Genomic DNA, 5,519 nt, shown 5'->3' with positions numbered 1-5,519 from the left:
TTTTCAAGAGTTTTTGAGTATGTTAAGGCCCCCAAAAGTGCCCCAACGGTTGAAAAAAAACAAAAATAAAAAAAAAAAAAAAACAAATAAGAATCCTTAGAAGAACAATAGGGCCTTCGCCCTTTTGGGCTCGGGCCCTAATAATAACCCTTAGAAGAACAATAGGGCCTTCGCCCTTTTGGGCTCGGGCCCTAATAAGAATCCTTAGAAGAACAATAGGGCCTTCGCCCTTTTGGGCTCGGGCCCTAACTAGCGCAGCAACGAAACTTTGGTGAGCATAATTCTGATTTTATTACTTAAGATGACTGAAAACGGACAGTATCAAGCTCGTGCAGGCTATCTGACTCACAGAAAATCAACACTAATAGGCTCAACAGCATACACAAAGAATCAAGCATGAACAAACATACTGCGGTAGGAAAGCACCATTACGATTGCAAACATGAGAGACATTGATTTTATACAACAGTAGTTCAATAAACTAGTAGTTAATATTAACTGACTTACATTTTAGACACATCATTAACCATTTTTGCAAAGGAAAATAGTTCTAAGCAACAGCAGAACCTCCGTGAATCTCCGAGCAACACAGCGGTGTTTCAGTACTGAATGATTTAGCTTTTTTTAATGAATCGAGTCAGTGAACGAACTGGTTGATTCCATCTATGGTTGAATCCGTGACTCACTCATTAAGACAGTGACTACTGCCACCTATTGGTGTTTCGGTTTCATATTTAAAGGTATTGCATTTTTCCCATATTTTAGGTTTAAAAAAAGTATAACATTAATCTTATTACATTATTTATGTATTTGCAATTTTACTGTGTAAATGCATTTTTTGGAACCTCTTATCTTCATTAAACAGTCTAAGTAAATACAGTTAAATGTCAATTTCATTGCAGGCTCGGTTTTTCCTGTGCAATGGAAAGATGGAGTTTGTTGATACTGATTTAATTTGTGCAACCATACAGAGTCTAATTATTCTAATTTGATGTATTGATAAAATTTAAGAATTTGATGTGAATGATGACACATACAGTTAGTAAGGTTAGGAAAATAAAGTTAAAAAGTGTCCTAGAAATCAATTTAAGGCAAATATCACAAATATTCAGATTAAAGTAAGACCTTATAGAGTAGTGATGAGACTATTGCTTCTGAATGGATTAATTTACAGCAAAAAATGCATTTGTTTGCCCCGGACAAGTAAATTTTTCACTCGGACAAGTGAATGTCTAATTTTCACTAACTTACTTAGGTATCCTGACTGTACTAAAATGGGTTGGCAAAGTTAATAAAGAAAAAGTTTAGTTGTTGTTAAGTGAATCTATTGTTCCTTAGCATTGCTGTTAAGATGACATCAACCCTAACCCCACAGCAAACAGAAACCGAACCGAACCGAACCGAACCGTGGCTCCAAAACCGTGAACCGAACCGAATCGTGCCTTTGGTGTATCGTTACACCCCTAGTATTAAATGTTACTTGTATGCATCATGGGTCTGAGAGCAACGCAATTTCAATTCTCTGTATATCCTGTACATGTGGCAGAATTGACAATAAAGTTGACTTTGACTTTGACTAAGGGTTATGAAAAGTTAAGGTTGTGTATCATAGCAGTTGTTGATGTACTGTGCTTTTTTCTCAAACTGCTTTTCCATTGCTTATTCTAAGATGACTGGAAGACTGGTTTCTAGGGTTTCAAGAGATGGCAGCTACCAGAGTGGACTCATTAATGTGAAGATGTGTGATGGTAATTTACATTTTAAGATTGATTCATTTTTATTTTATTTCAGGGTTTCCGCGGGGTCTTAAAAAGTCTTAAAAAGTCTAAAATTTAAAAATCTAAATTTTAGGCCTTAAAAAGTCTTAAATTCGCTGTTCTAGGTCTTAAATAATTTTACACAGGTCTTATTTTTCCGATGTCCATGTAACGCTAACGTACGGAGCCCCTTACGTCACCTGTAGAAGAAAAATAATTAATCCGTGGGGACGGTTTTGCAATTCGTTCCCTCAGTTTATAAACCGTACCCACGAATTCTTAAACTGTTCCCTCGGTTTAATAAATCGTGCCCACGAATTTCCAATCCGTGCGCTCAGATTTTGTAAACCGTACCCTCGGATTTTGAATCCGTGCCCACAAATTCATAATCCGTGCGCACGCTTTAGCAATCCGTTCCCACGGGTTTTAAATTGTACTCACGGATTTGTGGCCCCGATCAGTAGAAACAGTAGTATAAGCTGTTTACGTCATAATACTTAAAATAGTAATTATTATTTTAATTTATAGGCTAAATAAATGAGTGCACAAATGTGTTTGTTTATTCTTAACATGTAGACTCATTTTGGCGATTTTATGATAATCTTTTCACCCAGAGTTAGATGCATGCTTCACTGTTAATGTAATTATTAAATATGTAATATATTACATTGCATTTAGTTTGAGAGCAAAGTAATGACACATAACCTGTACATTATTTGTTTCGTTAATTTACCATGATTCGCACTTACAAAACTTAATCTTTTTAGTGTTTATTTTACATTAATAACCAATAGATAATAGGATAACAATAAACACAGGTGTGGTGTTTTAGCAGCTAATCTGTTAGTGATTAATATAAAATAAACGCTAAAAACTCTGTTTTGTCAGTGTTCCATGGTCTCATATAGCCTACTATGAGAAAATAAAGTTTAATAAATGCAATACAATGCATCCAGCACCTATAAACAGGTGGCCTGGTTGAATTTGGGGGCGGGGCCACAAATCCATGAGTACAGTTTACAAACCCGTGGGAACGGATTGCTAAAGCGTGCGCACGGATTATGAATTTGTGGGCACGGATTCAAAATCCGAGGGTACGGTTTACAAAATCTGAGCGCACAGATTGGAAATTCGTGGGTACGGTTTGTTAATCCGTGGGCACGATTTATTAAACCGAGGGAACAGTTTAAGAATTCGTGGGTACGGTTTATAAACTGAGGGAACGAATTGCAAAACCGTCCCCACGGATTAATTATTTTTCTTCTACAGGTGACGTAAGGGGCTCCGTACTAACGTTACCTCTAAAGCTCATTTAAATTCTCTTTTTGTTGTTTCCGTGGTGTTGTAGTTCTTTATTTCACTATTCCAAATATAATTTGCTGTATTTAAACTACAAATGAGACCAACATGCAATAGCCAATCAGCTTTCTGTCATTGGCGCGAGTCTCTCTCGGATTGTACCACCAGTGTTGCCAACTTGGCGACTTTGTCGCTATATTTAGCGACTTTTCAGACCCCCTTAGCGACTTTTTTTTTTAAAAGCGCCTAGCGACAAATCTAGCGACTTCTTGGCAAAACTTTATTTAGCTTATGAGACTCTCTGGTACTGCCGCGCGAGCGCGAAGTCGTGCTTTCCCAGCGCGCGCGCTCTCCCTCTCTCTCTCTATCTGCGTCTGCTCTGTTCAGTGAGCGGCAGAGAAGCAGCATTTTCAGATAAAAAAAATATATTCTGATGCTTCTAACTCTATTTTACATGCAAGTATAGCCCGAAATCACAGCACAGCCATTGTCTTAATCATATGTGTACTTGATTTTTTTAGACAATGTCGTGATTATGAATAACGATTTTAGTGTAGATATATCTTCGAGAACTGGTTATGTAGTCCTAATGGGCTGCGTTTCAGTCACTATTTCATATTTACCCCGTTGTCTGACAAAAGAAACCGTAAAATATATCAATATATCTATGAAATATATAAATGAAAACAGTTTTATTGAATTTGGCTGCATCAAATAGCAGTATGTGAGCACAGAGACGCAAGACAACACGACATACTGACGTCATGAATATGCTAATGAGCGTATGACGTCATTTAGCGACATTTGGCGACTTTTCAAGCAGGGTTTAGCTTCTTTCCATTGAAAAAAGTTGGCAACACTGTGTACCACAGAAGTAAAATGGATTTAACTTTTTAGCTATGGGAAGTGCAAGTTTAGGGATACTTAGCTTGAAAAAACTGAATATAGGGCTTGGCTAAGGCCAGTTGCTAACAACTGTAGATTTTTTTTTCTCCCCCTGCAGAAGTTACTGTGTCTTCAGACAGAATCACAGTAGCAGAATACAGGTCAAACTACCTTTTTCTGTATATAATGTTCTCAATAATAATAATAAATATAGGTCGAGCTATCTGACCGCCAGCCTTGGAGATACTTTTAAAATGTTTTTTTTTTTTTACTTGCCCGACCGAACAACAAACCGCCTGATTGAAACTGAAGCGACAAAAACAACTAGCGAAGCATCGAAAGGCAAGAAAGATTCATATTTTAATACATTCAACGTAAACAGAAATTGATAATGGATAATGTATTTCTGGTCTATTTGTGACATACTTTTATACAAATGAATGTAACAGCACTCTAAAGAAACACACTGAGGTAAAAATTTTAAATGTATAGTTTATTTATAACATGATATAAAGTTAGTTCAGTAATATACCAAGTGAGCTTTTTGCTGAAAATTCTCACAATTACAAATGTTACATTAATTTTAGCTCAATAAACATGTAGTTAGTCAAGTAGTTACTTACATATTAAACAAAATATTTTCACTGTTTTGTTCTGTTTCACCAACGAAAATAGTTCCAAGCAAGGATCGCAGCAGAAGCATTCTCCTAGCAGCGTTTTGCTCTGATTCAGTGTTTTGCGCGAATCAGTTGAAATAACTCGCTCATGAAGTGACTTACCGCCACCTGCTGGTAGTTTAGTGTGTTTAAAAGTATGCCTCCACACCCAACATTTCTAATGTATATATTTATAAATCAATAAATGTATTTGAAACATTAATCTCACTTTTAATTTTGCAGTGTAAATTATGTAATCTCACTGCTAACAAATATGGGGTTATTTTTGTTTCTTTATTATTCAAACAAACATACTGTGTTTGAGAGTAAAACTAATTATTTTGTAATTAAAAAATAAAAGTTTGCAAAAAAAGTCTTCTTAAATCTCAAAAATAAAGAAATTGATAACAAAATTATTTGCAGTGCGTGTAAATTTTTTTACAATCTTTATTTTTCTTTGTGCACTTCAAACGCTTTTCATCGCGAAACCACAAAAGTTGCTCTCTTTTCTGCTGTCTGTTTTTGCGGGTCTAAATTTTTTGTTTGCGAGTTGAAAAGTTTTGCTTGCGAGTAAAGATGAATCTCAGTGGGCGGTCTCTACCTACCAGGATGAAAGGTCTTTTTCTATTGGTCACTCTCGATTGAAGTGACCACGCCCACTACGTTTCCCCGCTGCTGCCGCAGTCAGACTGACTGCGGCAGCAGCTGGGAAACGTAGTGGGCGTGTATGGGGTTATTTTTGTTTCTTTATTATTCAAACAAACATATTGTGTTTGAGAGTAAAACTAATTATTTTGTAATTAAAAAATAAAAGTTTGCAAAAAAAGTCTTCTTAAATCTCAAAAATAAAGAAATTGATAACAAAATTATTTGCAGTGCGTGTAAATTTTGTTACAATCTTTATTTTTCTTTGTGCACTTCA

This window comes from Garra rufa, chromosome 20 (genome assembly GCF_049309525.1).
Source record: "Garra rufa chromosome 20, GarRuf1.0, whole genome shotgun sequence".
Taxonomy (NCBI): Eukaryota; Metazoa; Chordata; class Actinopteri; order Cypriniformes; family Cyprinidae; genus Garra; species Garra rufa.
This window is presented reverse-complemented; position numbering follows the sequence as displayed.